General features: G+C 42.4%; 1 protein-coding gene across 2 annotated transcripts in view; it reads right to left on the bottom strand.

The window, feature by feature from the left end:
- The window catches only part of LOC136864546 (uncharacterized), a 628,768-nt gene that overhangs the window by 263,599 nt on the left and 348,047 nt on the right, over window positions 1–17,122 (bottom strand). The window lies entirely within an intron of this gene.

Raw genomic sequence — 17,122 nt, 5'->3', positions numbered from 1 at the left:
AATCCAGTGAATTGAGAGAAATGAAGGATTGTATGAAAGAGGCGCTAAAACCGGTAACAGAGATAGTGGTCCAGAGCAATAAGGAAATAGCAAGTTTGAGGGATAAGGTGAAAATGGAAGAGGAGATAAAGGAGTTGAGGTGGCAAGAGAAAAAGTTTCAGCAGGAAACTCGTAAGAAAAGTATCTTTGTATACGTGTTACCTGAGGATGCTAAAGATGATCTAGTAGCTAAAGTTCTAAATAGAATAAATGCAAGGTTGAAGATGAACTGTAAGGAAGCTGATATCGACGGGATACAGCAGATTGGGAGGGAAAGAGGCAAGAGACCAGTGAAAGCGAGACTCGTCTCAACCATAATGACGAAGAAGATTTTGGACAATACATGTCAGTAGAAAGGTGGAAAATTGTGGATCAAACAGGAGATGGAGAGAGAGATCTTTTGGAATCAGAAAACTCTCCGATTCCATCTGCGAAAGGTTAGACGTTCGGGATTGATCGCCTACATGAAAGGAAACCAGATATTGGTGGGTGTAGGGAACTGGAGTCGGACATGATCGGTGGATCAGCTACAGGAGACGTGCACCGCGGGGAGTACATAGGTCGAGGAAGTACGCGGACGCTGGAGATAGCTGAGCTCAGCACACAATTCAGCTGGTAGTGTGAGGAATTAAGAATTGAGTCGAAGGGGAGAGATGGAGGAAGAAGCTGACTCAGAGGCCGCCAGCAGGAAGCGCAGCTGGAGACCTTCAGCAACAGGCAAGTGATGATTCTGCGAGGAAAGACACAATTCGCAGACATAGGCGTTTGAGCATGAAGAACTTCTGGCAGAAGAAAGGTAATTTAAACGAGGAAGTTTGGGATAGGGGAAGTGTTAGCGCACTAGATGAGAGCTATGTTGAACTGGGTGTATCTCGGTTTACGAGGAGTGAGACTGACAGTCAGAGTGAGATGTAGGGAAAAACTAGAGACAATAGTGGTTGTCAATATTGAAGGTTTTAGGAGTAAGTCAGGGAATGAATCTTTTAAAGACTGATGCGAAGCTTACATGCCCTTGCTTGAGTAGAGAGCTGGATTCCACGGGGACGTAAGATACAAGTAGACGAGTTTACAATCTCTTCTAAGGCAAAAGAGAGGAGAGCACTTAGAGGTAGATATCCGGATGGAATAATGGTTGTGGTGAGGGAGGAGGTGCAGAATAAAGTTGATCATATTGAATCGGAAATAGAGGATATGGTTTGGTTAAAACACATTTTTATGAGAGTGAGCGAGAGTTATGCGTCGTTTCCCCTATAACCCTCCCGAGGCCTTTCCATTTGCAAAAAGGGGACTTTTTCGATGAGTTGGCACTAGAAATTAATCGAATTCAAATTATGTTTGAGGACATAGGCATTGTGCTAATGGGGGACTTCAATGCGAGGGTTGCAGACCAGAAACCGTTGTATGAGAAGGATGCAAATGAAGTATATGTTCAGAAAAGTAAGTCAACATAAGGGTTGTAATAAAAATGGTGAAATATTTTTAGAGATGTGTGGTACTGAAGAACTATATATTTTCAACGGGTGGTTGTAAGGCCATGAAATGGGGAACCTGACATACATAACGAAGACAGGGGTAGTATTATAGATTTGGTGTTATGTTGAACGAATACGTTGCCTATAATTACGAGCATGAAGGTCGAGGAATGTGAAGAGTCACATCATTTACCCATCATTGTCAGAATAAATTACAGAGAGACCAGTCCCTTAACAAACAGCACGAGGAAATTCAAAGAAAGATCAGTTGCCAGATGCTGGTGGAGAGATGGGCTAAAGGAAGTTTAAGAGAGGAGAAACATGTCAGATAGTGAACGTTGAATTGACTCAATGATTAAGAATAACCAAACGGGTGTAGCAGTGAAACTATTAGAAAATACTATTAAAGTGAACGGGGGGGGGGGGGAATGCGGGTAAAGGAAAGGAAGAGGATAATAGGCAAGGATGGTACAATGATGAATGTAGGCAAAAAAGTGCGAGCCGGGCTGTGTGGTTCAGACGGTTCAGGCGTCAGCCTTCTGAACCCAAGTTGGCAGATTCGATCCTGACTCAGTCGGGCGGTATTTGAAAGTGCTGAAATACGTCAACCACCTATGGGTAGGTTTACTTGCACGTAAGATGAATCCTGTGGGACAAGATTCAGGCACCTCGGCGTCTCCGAAAACCGTCAAAGTAGTTAGTGGGACGAAAAGCCAATAACATTATTATTATTATGAAAAAAGTGCGAAGTAATGAAATCATTAAAGGCGTACATGAAGTATGGAGGAGAAAATCGAAGAAATGAATTCTGTAAGAGAAGGAAAGAATATAGTGAATTGTTTGAACGGCAGAGGCAAAGGGTTGTTAAGCTGAATAGAAATCCTAAACGCAATAAAAGTAGAAAATTGTGAAGTACAATTAAGCGGTTATGTGGAAAGCAGAAAGTTGCCCGGTAAACTGAAATAAGTCGTGCTAACTAGGTGAGGTATATTGGGTGGTGAAGAAGGGTGGAGACCGAAAATATAAGGGAGTGGAATTGCATTAGATAAGGAAATGTCGATAAAAGAAGTAAGAGAGGTCTTAGAGAAATCTAGAAAAGGGAAAATTATGAATCAGTATTAGGGGAATGCGGGGAAGTAAACTGATAGAAGGAAAAAAAATGATACATGCTAGTTAGTAACAGAATTGTGCCAAAGGCAACCTAGACAATACAACTGTTTTTGAGTCTAGAAAAGTACATACTGTAGATTTTAGTTATAGCATGGGTATAATAAATTTATCGTGTAGTCTAATTAGTTTGCATGTGTTTGACAGATAATACTAATATTCATTTCAGGAGTAGGAAGTGGTATGGAGGGACTGAGGGTGACCTACTCTTTGTGGTATGGGGTCATCTGATGGACCTCTATAGCATGTCCGAGAAGTTTCATTTCTTAAAATAATGTTTCTAACACTCCTTTCAGACCATTATTTCTCTGTTCAGTTTCTAAATTACTTACAAGTGTTACATTTTCGTCAATTATGTTTTCCGGACACCTTATTCTTTATTTGTGCTATTATTGCTGTTTCTCAATTATGCTAGATATCAACTTTTGTAAACTGCATGTATCTAAGATTTCAATCTATGGTTTCCGTGATTACGGGAGACGGTTATATCTTATCTTATTAATAGACTGTTTTCATTATCACGTATATTCTAATGTATTCACACACTTATAACTTGTTTCGACAGACTGAAAAACGTATACATTTATATTGAAGAATATAAAAATAGAATGTCGATATGTTCAATGAATTTGAAGATATCTGAGGTGGACTGGATGCTCCATCAGCCGGCTTTCACAACAAACTTCTTGACCGGTGATGCCCAATACGTAGTGATAAAATTTTACATTTGATGACATCGATTTCACAACCGTCTTAACTTTTAAGTATGAAAACGTAATAAAATAGATCTAATTAAGTACGGAAGAAACACGTGTAAAAATCCACGTGGATTCATCTTTTACCAACTAATGAAACCTTGTTTTACTTGGAAGATATATATTTTTAAATTGCTAGAAATATAGACATCGTTACCGGTGACTTCTCGTAGGTTGAGTAACATTATGACTGGTCAGAACTTGGTTGAAGGAATTTTCGATCTTATCTCATCACGGTTTGAGACATCTAAACGATGGAGTATAAGTTATTACTAAAATGTGAATTACAATACTTAAGCCCACTGACGTGCGGTTTCTTCGGTCGAAGAACCATCGTTGACGGGCATTGTTTCTTTACATTTACGGTTATAAATATTGCAACCTACAACATTGGATTTAAATTGTAGATTCGTACCTTAAAATGTAGTCCTAGCTTTATTATGCACTACTGTCCGCTGGTGATCCTCAGGGAACCCCTTTTGTCACATACAGTAGATAGAATCGCCATGGTTGTTTGACATCTTACAACATGTTACTGAAGCACTGTGATCTCCATCATCAAGGATAAACTGAAAAATTCCTTCCTCTTCCCAACGATGCTAAGATGTATCCCTTATTAACAATAATAATAATAATAATAATAATAATAATAATAATAATAATAATAATAATAATAATAATAATAATAATAATAATAATAATAATAATAATAATAATAATAATAATAACAATAACAATAATAATAATAATAATAATAATAATAATAATAATAATAATAATAATAATAATAATAATAATATAATTAATAATTCCTTTTCAATGTTTATATAGAACGGGCAGTAAAGGGAATCAAAGAGGAATTTGGAAAGGGAATCACAGTCCAAGGAGAGGAAACCAAAACCCTGAGATTTGCCGATGATATTGTTATTCTATCTGAGACTGCAGTAGATCTGGAGAAATTTCTGAATGGTATGGACAGCGTCCTGGTTAAGGAGTAGGCCTACATGATGAAAATAAATAAGTCCAAAACAAAAGTAATGGAGTGCAGTTGAACGAAGCCAAGTGATGCTGGTAATATTAGATTAGGAAATGAAGTCTTAAAGGAAGTAGATGAATATTGTTACTTGGGAAGTAAAATAACTAACGATGGCAGAAGTAAGGAGGACATAAAATGCAGACTAGCACAAGCAAGGAAAGCCTTTCTTAAGTAAAGAAATTCGCTCATTTCGAACATTGGTATAGGAATTAGAAAGATGTTTTTGAAGACTTTCGTCTGGAGCGTGGCATTGTATGGAAGTAAAGCATGAACGATAACTAGCTCAGAATGAAACATAATGGAAGCTTTTGAAATATGTTGTTACAGAAGAATGCTGAAGGTAAGATGAATAGATCGAATCATGAATGAAGATACTGAGTCGAACTGGTAAGAGGAGATCGTTGTAGCTAAATTTCACTAGAAGAAGAGAGAAAATGATAGGACACATCTTAAGACACCCAGGACTTGTTCAGTTGGTTTTGAGGGAATTGTAGGGGGTAAGAACGGTAGGGGTAGAAGAAGGTATGAATATGACCAAGCAGATTATAGCAGATGTAGGATGCAGCAGTTATGTAGAAATGAAAAAGTTAGCACAGGATAGGGTGGCATGGAGTGCTGCATCAAAGTAGTCTACGGACTGATGACTCAAACAAAAACAACAACAATACTACTTCTACTACTACTAATAATAATAATCCAAACCAAACCCCGTCGCCTACCAAGCGACTGGTGCTCGACCCGAAGGCCTGCAGATTACGATTTATCGTGTGGACGGTACAACGAATCCTCTCGGCTTTCTAGACCTGGGCTAGTTAGTGAGATAACTTATCGTCGTTGGGAAGAAGAAATAATTTTTCAATTTATCCTTGATGGTGGAGAACAGGTAAAAGCAGGTAACAATTCCTGACCTAGATGGGAATCGAACCCAGGGCCTCCGTGTAAGAGGCAGGCACGATACCCCTACACCGCGGCGCCGACAATATTAGTAATAATAGTAATAATTGTTATTATCTTCATCATCACCCGTAAAATCGTGAATAAACTAGGTGCTAAATTTTGTAGAGCAACGTGTACCTTGCAGAAGTGGCCTTCAGCCAATAGTATTGTATTGTAGTATTGTAGTGACTTATTAGAAGTTAGAGTGCTTATTCTGTTATTTTGAGTAGTCTTGCGAATTTCAAACTTTTATTGTAATTTCCGTTTCAGTTTGTGCTTAGTAATAACCTGCTGTATTATAATTAGGATACGTCTGAACGTAGTTTAAAATCATTGTAGTGCATTATAGTAGGTATCTTATTATAAAATAGTGTGTTTATTCTATTACTGTGAAATATTTGTGTAGTATAGTATCTGTAGTATCTGTGGTACCTGTATTAACACTCTCACTAGAATTTTGTTGCAGTAATTAGGGTAGACTTAACTGCAGTTTGGAATTGTGTAGACCTAATTCTTGTGTATTACTTTCGGTTTTCAGTAATTAACAGTAATTTTAATTCTGTTAGGGTGTTGTAGAAAACAAATTCGTACAACTGAGTTGTATTGTACTGTAGCAGTAGCTTATATTAATTACCTTGTTGTTGTGTGATCATTGTGAACTATCCTAGACAATATTTCTTTGCACAGAATAAGTTATTTTATTTTTTCTTTTCTTCCCTTTATTCCGTAAATAATGGCTAAGCAGTGCAATTGTAGGAACTGTGGGTGTGGCCAGGCATTAAGGAGTATGAGGGAGGAGTTGGAGAGTTTGAGGGTGATAATTAGATTCTCTCAGTGGACAGGAATGAAAGTAGGCCTCCCTCAAATAATGTACAGGATACAGTAGGTGTAAAGGTGGTATAGGAAGGAAATGGTGGAATTGTAGAAGACAAGTGGTCAAATGTTTTAAGGGGAAGGAGATTGCAGGCTAAGGGCTCTGTTCAGGATCAGAATTCAGGACAGGTGTCTGTGATAAATCGGTACGAGTCACTGCAGGAAGAACAACCGAGGGAAGATGAGGAACAGGAAACTGTTGCTGAGATGTGTGGAATTAGGAGGAAGTGAAAAGGTAGGAAAGGCAAATGTAGAATAGTGGGAAGGAAAAGACAGGTGGAACAGGGTCATGGGAGGGAGAAAAGGGAGGAGGGAGTAGCTTCTGCAGCAGTGAGAGAAGATAGGGCTGACAAGGAGGGGAGGGTATCAAATGAGGTGCGTAGGGTTGAGGCTCTGGTCATGGGGGATTCTGTCGTTAGACATGTGGGGAAAGTGTGTGGAGGAAAGGGAACCAGGGTAGAGTGTTATCCAGGAATTAGGTTGAGGCAGAAGTTGAGGAAAGTAGAAGAGAAGGAAGAGGGAAAGGAGAAGGTGGTACTGTTTCACGTTGGTACTAACAACGAGAGGCAAGAATTTGTAAGTACCAACATAGTTGGGGATGTGTGGGACCTGGTAAATGCAGCACGGGTGAAGTTTAAGGAAGCGGAGATTGTTATCAGTGGAATACTGTATAGGAGGGATACTGATTGGAAGGTGATTGGGGATTTAAATGAGACTATAGAGTGGGTATGTGGGAAACTTGGAGTGAGATTTCTAGATCCTAATGGATGGGTAGGAGACAGGGATCTGCGCTCAGGTGGCCTTCACTTAAACCGCAGTGGTACATATAAGTTAGGAAACTTGTTTAGAAGGGTTACAGGCAGGTACAGTACATTCAGGGAAACGGGGTGGAATAGGGAGCGGTGTTAAGCGAACAGGGAACTGGAAATCAAGTAGGGATGACATAAAAATGTTAGTGCTCAACTGTATAAGTATTGTAAACAAAGGAATCGAATTAAGTAATTTAATAGATATATACACTGGCTGACAGAGCAAATGCAACACCAAGAAGGAGTGGTCAGAACTTTATGCCAATTGCAGGGTAGACTGACGTCACTGAGGTATGCTCATGATGTGAAATGCGCCGCTGTGCTGCGCACGTAGCGAACGATAAATGGGACACGGCGTTGGTGAATAGCACACTTCGTACCGTGATTTCTCAGCCGACAGCCATTGTAGAACGTGTTGTCGTGTGCCACAGGACACATGTATAGCTAAGAATGACAGGCCGCCGTCAACGGAGGCATTTCCAGCAGACAGACGACTTTACGAGGGGTATGGTGATCGGGCTGAGAAGGGCAGGTTGGTCGCTTCGTCAAATCGTAGCCGATACCCATAGGGATGTGTCCACGGTGCAGCGCCTGTGGCGAAGATGGTTGGCGCAGGGACATGTGGCACGTGCGAGGGGTCCAGGCGCAGCCCGAGTGACGTCAGCACGCGAGGATCGGCGCATCCGCCGCCAAGCGGTGGCAGCCCCGCACGCCACGTCAACCGCCATTCTTCAGCATGTGCAAGACACCCTGGCTGTTCCAATATCGACCAGAACAATTTCCCGTCGATTGGTTGAAGGAGGCCTGCACTCCCGGCGTCCGCTCAGAAGACTACTATTGACTCCACAGCATAGACGTGCACGCCTGGCATGGTGCCGGGCTAGAGCGACTTGGATGAGGGAATGGCGGAACGTCGTGTTCTCCGATGAGTCACGCTCCTGTTCTGTCAGTGATAGTCACCGCAGACGAGTGTGGCGTCGGCGTGGAGAAAGGTCAAATCCGGCAGTAACTGTGGAGCGCCCTACCGCTAGACAACGCGGCATCATGGTTTGGGGCGCTATTGCGTATGATTCCACGTCACCTCTAGTGCGTATTCAAGGCACGTTAAATGCCCACCGCTACGTGCAGCATGTGCTGCGGCCGGTGGCACTCCCGTACCTTCAGGGGCTGCCCAATGCTCTGTTTCAGCAGGATAATGCCCGCCCACACACTGCTCGCATCTCCCAACAGGCTCTACGAGGTGTACAGATGCTTCCGTGGCCAGCGTACTCTCCGGATCTTTCACCAATCGAACACGTGTGGGATCTCATTGGACGCCGTTTGCAAACTCTGCCCCAGCCTCGTACGGACGACCAACTGTGGCAAATGGTTGACAGAGAATGGAGAACCATCCCTCAGGACACCATCCGCACTCTTATTGACTCTGTACCTCGACGTGTTTCTGCGTGCATCGCCGCTCGCGGTGGTCCTACATCCTACTGAGTCGATGCCGTGCGCTTTGTGTAACCTGCATATCGGTTTGAAATAAACATCAATTATTCATCCGTGCCGTCTCTGTTTTTTCCCCAACTTTCATCCCTTTCGAACCACTCCTCCTTGGTGTTGCATTGTCACTGTCAGTCAGTGTACTTACCAGATATTGTTATAGGAGTTGAATCATGGCTGAGAAATGATATAATGGATGAAGAAATATTCTCACTGAACTGGAGTGTGTATCGGAGAGATAGGGTAGGAATGGTAGGAGGGGGAGTATTCATTCTGGTGCAAGAAGCATTTGTAAATTACGAAAACGTTAAGGATGAAAAACATGAAGTTTTACGTTAAGGCTCATCTCTAAAAATAATAGGCAACTTGATGTCCTTGGAGTGTACAGACCGGGAAAGGGTAGCGCTGACGCTGATTCAGAATTATTTGAAAAGATAATCAGCTATGTTGGAAATGATATGGAAGGGGATGTGATAGTAGCAGGTGATCTCAATTCACCAACTGTCAATTGGGAAGGTAATGCGAACGACAGGAAGCATGAAAAACAAATGTCAAATAAGTTAATATGGGAAGGGCAGCTGATTCAGAAAGTGATGGAACTAACTAGAGGGAATAATATTTTGGATGTGGTGCTGATAAAACCAGATGAGCTCTATAGAGAAACCGAAGTAATAGATGGTATTAGTGATCACGAAGCTGTTTTTGTCGTAGTTAAAATAAATGTGAAAGAAGGGAAGGTATAAAAATTAGGACTATAAAACAGGCAGGAGAGATATTTTTAAAAGTACATATGATCGCTGGAAAATGGTAAATAAAAAAGTAAACAGACTCTGGGATGGGTTTAAAGCAATTGTTGAGGAATGTGAAAATAGTTTTGTACTTTAAAGGTGGTAAGGAATGGTAAAGATCCACTATATTATAATAGAGAAGTAAAGATACAAAGAAGGAAGTACAGGTTGGAAGGAAATAGAGTTAGAAATGGGTATGGAACTAAGGATAAATTGAAGGAACTTACACTGAAGAAAATGGAAATTGCAACACACGGAAGGAGTGGTGCTACATTACTGCAATTGAACATGCAGGGCATTGATGAATTCGTTGAGGCATGGAGTCAATAAGGCCCTGGATCGCTTCCTGAGGAATTGTGGCCCATGCTTGCTTCACTGCACGGGTCAGTTGTTCCAGAGTTGTGAGTGGCTGAGGACTGTTGGCCAGTTGTCGACCCTTCATGTCCCACACATGCTCAATAGGACTGAGGTCTGGGGAACTGGCGGGCCATTCTAAGGTTGTGATGTCGTGGAGAGCTTCTCTGGAGATGCGTGCAGTATGAACCCGGGCATTGTCCTGCTGAAACATCCCATTAGCAATGTTCGCCATCATAGGGACAGCCACTGGATTGAGTACCTTGTCAACGTACTGTCGAGCAGTCATAGTGCCCTCAACAAGCACTAATTGTGATTTCACATTAAAGCCAATAGCTCCCCAGACCATAATGCTTGGTGTTGGCCCTGTGTGCCTCTCGACAATAAGATCTGGGTGGCCCCTCTCCCCGGTACTTCGGCGCACACGATTCCGGCGATTACTGCGGGCAAGACAGAAGCGCGAGTCATTACTAAAGACGACACTATGATATTCGTCGACCCACGTCGATCTTTCTCGACACCAGGCCAGCCTTACACGTCGCTGTTGTGGGGTCAATGGAACACCTTCTTCATGGACACGGGCTCGTAATCCAGCTGCACGCAGGCGATTACCAACTGTTTTTTGTGTAACGTTGGGTGCCACAGCTGCTCGAATTTGCGCTGCTGTTACATGGGGTTCCATCCGGGTCATCCGAATGATGCGGCGATTCTCTCTCACAGTCGTCTGTCGCGCTGGGCCTGTGCCAGGTCTACGAGTGTGGGTACCTTCATTTGAACAATGCTGCCATACACGTTGTACCGTAGATGCCTGTCGGCCAACACGTGCAGCGACAGTCCTTAGCGATAATCCAGCCTCACACAGCCCAATTATCCGAGCCCTCTCAAACGGCGACAGTTGTTGATAGCGTGTCGTCGAGGCATGTTTGAAGGAGAACACTTCACTGCACAGACTGCAAGTCAACTACGCTACACCAGAGTCCGTATACTGGAGTTGATTCCTCCGCGACCAATCACGTGGGGAAACCTGTAGCAACAATCTAATGGGTCTGAAACTTTGATCTTTTACATACCTACATGGCGTCGTTCCCGATTTTGAAAATCAAAACAAACGACCAATGCCTTCATGGTGTTGCAATTACCATTTTCTTAAGTGTACTAGGAAATTGAATCTAGCAAAGACGTCAGCTAAGGATAACATGATGGCAAGCATAATTGGTGTTCATAAAAATTTTAGTGAAAAATGGAAGGGTGTGTATAGGTACTTCAAGGCAGAAACAGGTTCAAAGAAAAACATTCCCGGAATCATTAATGAACAAGGGGAGTGTGTATGCAAGGATCATCAAAAGGCAGAAGTATTCAGTCAGCAGTATGTAAAGATTGTTGGTTACAAGGTTAATGTCCAGATAGTGGAGGTCAGTAATAGTGAAGAAGTATTAAAATTTACCTATGATAACAATGACATTTACAGTAAGATACAAAAGTTGAAAACTAGAAAAGGAGCTGGAATTGATAAGATTTCTGGGGATATACTAAAGGCAATGGTTTGGGATACAGTACCATAGCTGAAATACTTATTTGATTATTGTTTGGTTGAAGGAGCTATACCAAATGAATGGAGAGTTGCTATAGTAGCCCCTGTGTATAAAGGAAAGGGTGATAGACATAAAACTGAAAATTACAGGTCAGTCAGTTTGACATGCATTGCATGTAGGCTATGGGAAAGCATTCATTCTGATTATATTAGACATGTTTGCGAAATTAATAACTGGTTTGACAGACGGCAGTTCAGCAAGATATAGCAGATATCCTGGATTCAGGAGGCCAAATGGACTGTATTGCGATTGACCTATCTAAGGCATTTGATACGGTAGATCATGGAAGACCACTGGCAAAAATGAGTGCTATTGGACTAGACAAAGGAGTGACTGAATTGGTGGCTATATTTGTAGAAAATAGAACTCAGAGAATTAGAGTAGGCGAAGCTTTATCTGAACCTGTAATAATTAAGAGGGGAATTCCTCAAGGCAGTATTATTGGACGTTTATATATTCTTATATACACTGACTGACAGTGACAATGCAACACCAAGGAGGAGTGGTTCGAAAGGGATGAAAGTTGGGGAAAAAACAGAGACGGCATGGATGAATAATTGATGTTTATTTCAAACCGATATGCAGGTTACACAAAGCGCACGGCATCGACTCAGTAGGATGTAGGACCACCGCGAGCGGCGATGCACGCAGAAACACGTCGAGGTACAGAGTCAATAAGAGTGCGGATGGTGTCCTGAGGGATGGTTCTCCATTCTCTGTCAACCATTTGCCACAGTTGGTCGTCCGTACGAGGCTGGGGCAGAGTTTGCAAACGGCGTCCAATGAGATCCCACACGTGTTCGATTGGTGAGAGATCCGGAGAGTACGCTGGCCACGGAAGCATCTGTACACCTCGTAGAGCCTGTTGGGAGATGCGAGCAGTGTGTGGGCGGGCATTATCCTGCTGAAACAGAGCATTGGGCAGCCCTTGAAGGTACGGGAGTACCACCGGCCGCAGCACATGCTGCACGTAGCGGTGGGCATTTAACGTGCCTTGAATACGTACTAGAGGTGACGTGGAATCATACGCAATAGCGCCCCAAACCATGATGCCGCGTTGTCTAGTGGTAGGGCGCTCCACAGTTACTGCGGATTTGACCTTTCTCCACGCCGACGCCACACTCGTCTGCGGTGACTATCACTGACAGAACAGAAGCGTGACTCATCGGAGAACAAGACGTTCCGCCATTCCCTCATCCAAGTCGCTCTAGCCCGGCACCATGCCAGGCGTGCACGTCTATGCTGTGGAGTCAATAGTAGTCTTCTGAGCGGACGCCGGGAGTGCAGGCCTCCTTCAACCAATCGACGGGAAATTGTTCTGGTCGATATTGGAACAGCCAGGGTGTCTTGCACATGCTGAAGAATGGCGGTTGACGTGGCGTGCGGGGCTGCCACCGCTTGGCGGCGGATGCGCCGATCCTCGCGTGCTGACGTCACTCGGGCTGCGCCTGGACCCCTCGCACGTGCCACATGTCCCTGCGCCAACTATCTTCGCCACAGGCGATGCACCGTGGACACATCCCTATGGGTATCGGCTGCGATTTGACGAAGCGACCAACCTGCCCTTCTCAGCCCGATCACCATACCCCTCGTAAAGTCGTCTGTCTGCTGGAAATGCCTCCGTTGACGGCGGCCTGGCATTCTTAGCTATACACGTGTCCTGTGGCACACGACAACACGTTCTACAATGACTGTCGGCTGAGAAATCACGGTACGAAGTGGGCCATTCGCCAACGCCGTGTCCCATTTATCGTTCGCTACGTGCGCAGCACAGCGGCGCATTTCACATCATGAGCATACCTCAGTGACGTCAGTCTACCCTGCAATTGGCATAAAGTTCTGACCACTCCTTCTTGGTGTTGCATTTGCTCTGTCAGTCAGTGTATATATATCAATGATCTGTGTAAAGAAGTGGAATCAGAGATAGTACTGTTTGCAGATGATGTTATTCTGTACAAAGTAATAAAAAAGTTACAATATTGTGAGCGGCTGCAGGGTGACCTCGATAGTGTTGTGAGACGGACAGTGGGCAATGGTACGATGATAAACGGGGTTAAAAGTCAGGTTGTGAGTTTCACAAACAGGAAAAGTCCTCTCAGTTTTAATTATTGCGTTGATGGGGTGAAAGTTCCTTTAGGGGATCATTGTAAGTGTCTGGGTGTTAATATAAGAAACGACCTTCATTGGGGTAATCACATAAATATGATTGTTAATAAAGGGTACAGATCTCTGCACAATGTTATGAGGGTATTCAGGGGTTGTAGTAAGGATGTAAGTGACCTCCGTGGCTCAGACGGCAACTCGCCGGCCTCTCACCGCTGGATTCCGTGGTTGAAATCCCGGTCACTCCATGTGAGATTTGTGCTGGACAAAGCGGAGGTGGGACAGGTTTTTCTCCGGGTAATCCGGTTTTCCCTGTCGTCCTTCATTCCAGTTACACTCTCCATTCTCATTTCATAGCATCTATCGGTCATTAATGAAAATCACTTTACGAGTGGCGACCCCATCGTACTAATAGCCTATATATGATTCATTCATTTCATTCCTGACCCGGTCAATGACTGGAAAACAGGTTGTAGGTATTCATATTCAGTAAGGATGTAAACGAGAGGGCATATAGGTCTCTGGTAAGACCCCAACTAGAGTATGGTTCCAGTGTATGGGACCCTCACCAGGATTACTTGATTCAAGAACTGGAAAAATCAAAAGAAAATCAGCTCGATTTGTTCTGGGTGATTTCCGACAAAAGAGTAGCGTTATAAAAATGTTGCAAAGTTTGGGCTGGGAAGACTTGGGAGAAAGGAGACGAGCTGCTCGATTACGTAGGAAAGATCACAATACGAAGATAAAGTTGGAATTCAAGAGGACAAATTGGGGCAAATATTCGTTTATAGGAAGGAGATTTAGGGATTGGAATAACTTACCAAGGGAAATGTTCAATAATTTTCCAATTTCTTTGCGATCATTTAAGAAAAGGCTAGGAAAACAACAGATAGGGAATCTGCCACCTGGGCGACTGCCCTAAATGCAGATCAGTACTGACTGATTGTTTTTTATTGAAGGTAGTACAGTCCGTACATTAGTGCCACCTGTGAACGTAATGCCAATCTAGAAAACAATCAAAATAATATACTGTACCAGGAAAAGTTGATTTTAAAGAGCATGAGGTCTTTCTGAGGGGTGCCTAGTCCTTAGGAGATGGTGCAGAGAGGGAGGATCACAGGGCGAAATAATAGATTTATACCTTTCTTTCCTTTATTCAATCTCTGGAAGGTCACCCTATTATATCGCCGAATCATAGATATTTACTAGAAAATAAATCCCAATTTCAACAACAGAATATCGAAAAATTAAGTTGATCAAGTAAAATTTAACTGAATAATGTCCTTTCTCAATCAGTTATGTTCATCATAACTTTCATGGCATAAATTTATAATAAAGCATGTTGTAAGTGAATAAGAAATCCTAAAGTCTTTTCTATTGGCTCTTGCTTTCCACATAAATTAAATAAAGTAAATTTAGTAATTCCTTCTTGTGAACACATTCTCAAATATGAAACACTTGAAATTAAATCTGATCTTCTTGTATAAAGTTCTGAGTATTGTCCTATTTTATTGTAAATTATTGTACACTTTACGTAAATATTGTAAATTGAGAGTTTATGATACACTTCCATTATGAATGAAACACTCAATTGATATTTTAGAGTTCCAATAAGTGAGGAAATACGACATTACGAGAGCATACAGTTATTTGAAGGTCTGTCTTTACTTTAAGAGTTGTAAAGCGTTAATTTTCCAAGCTTATGAAATGTTAAGTAAGTTAGCTTTTAATGTTCTTTGTCAGTAATGATACAGTTTATAAAAGTTCTGTTCAAAGTCAGAATTATATTTTTGAATGGAAAGAGCACTGATATCACCTGACATACGCCTTCTTGTTGAGCTCGAACAGTTGTCTACTGTTCTGCAAGCAGCAATCTGGAACTCAGAAAACAGCAAACGCCACGATGTTCCATAATACCACGTCTCTGGAACTGTCCCTCGTAGTACCAAGTGCACGTTGATCTGCATCAAATCTCCGTCGATCTCCGTCGTCTCGAGTCAGGATTTGTCATGTTACTAAAAGAGTGGCTTTAACACGAGAAAGTCCAACTGACTAGGTTGAAAATGTGCACCATTTGATTTTGCACAGTAAGAACTGATTATCACTGTCTCATAAATAATCACCATTCACTGGAATACGTCGGAGCACTGTCTATTATCGTAAATTACGATAACGAGAAAATGCACTTCCCTGCAAGTTCATCTTGACACTTACTGCACACTGTTCGTATTGTCAAAAATAACTTTCATTCGAAGCACAGTTTATCATGGCTCACTTTCACAGCAAAGAAATAAATAAATAGCTCTCTCTAGTAATATCTCGTAATGTTCCTTCTCACTATCACAGTTCTACAAGTATTCATGTATGAGTCATATACTTCACAATATCACTGAATTACGAAGTTCATTATACAGTCTATCCACACGGCTTGTTTAAATGGTACAGTCTGTTATGACGATACGCGAACAGTGTTTCGGCACAAATTAAAGTGTTCTAGGCTCTGATAAAACTCAAAATAGTCAGCGTGTTGCAATCTACACTCATGATATTCAAAGTTGAAACAGTCCAAGGCCATTACAATGTAAAGTAGCCGTGCTAACTTCAAGTTTGTTATGGTTATTCACACGAAAATTAAGATATTTGTCAAGTTCAAATATTGGTGAAATATTACAAGTCTTATGACTTTGATGTTATACACACGTTAATTTCCTAAGTTTGAATGTCTGACGAATTGCAAGTCCAACAATTTATAAGTTACTCACTGGTATTCACAGAAACTAAGTGGCAACTTGCAGTCGAAGTTATATAAGTATTGTGATGTTCCGGCGGAACGAACACTGAGTTCGACTCGTCGCGTGCAGCATGACATGCTAGCCAGCTGTGAATAATGCGAATTGAATTGCTACGGTCTGGTCCGCTGCTTAAATTCCGTACGACCCAACGCTGCTTGTCACGTCACTGGGGGAAGTGTGATTCCTTTCTCGCCTATATCTCTTGAATGCCGTGATGGATTTTATTGAAATTGACATATGTTTACGTTCAGAAAATGAGCTACACGATGATGTATGTCTCATTTCCGTAACTTTATCGGCTAAAAAGTTAGACATTTTCCTTCCAGTACATTCGAGAGAAAGGCCTATAACATGTGGCAGTGACGTCACCCGCAAGTTCATTGCTCGTGACTTGTCCAGCTCGCCATGAGGATCTTCGTATCGCGCTCGCACAAGATGTCGGGCATACGAAAACATATTATCGCCGTCTCTTTTCCATATATTCCGGCAATTATAAAACAATGTACAGGGCTGGATCAGTTCCTGGTACAATACATGCATACATACATGCATAGCATTTTCTGCTATATTAAAAAGAGCGTTTAACAAAAAGCTGTTCTGGCAACTTTTTTCTTCTTCTCCTTAATTTGTTTACCCTCCGGGATTGGTTTTTCCTTCTGACTCAGTGAGGGATCCCACCTCTACCGCCTCAAGGGCAGTGTCCTGGAACGTGAGACATTGGGTCGGGTTATACAACTGGGGAGAATGACCAATACCTCGCCCAGGCGGCCTCACCTGCTATGCTGAACAGGGGCCTTGCGGGGGGATGGGAAGATTGGAAGGGATAGACAATACAGAGGGAAGGAAGCGGCCGTGGCCTGAAGTTAGGTACTATCCCGGGATTTGCCGGGAGGAGAAGTGGGAAACCACGGAAAACCACTT

Source organism: Anabrus simplex, chromosome 2 (assembly GCF_040414725.1).
Source record: "Anabrus simplex isolate iqAnaSimp1 chromosome 2, ASM4041472v1, whole genome shotgun sequence".
Taxonomy (NCBI): domain Eukaryota; kingdom Metazoa; phylum Arthropoda; class Insecta; order Orthoptera; family Tettigoniidae; genus Anabrus; species Anabrus simplex.
This window is presented reverse-complemented; position numbering and strand designations above follow the sequence as displayed.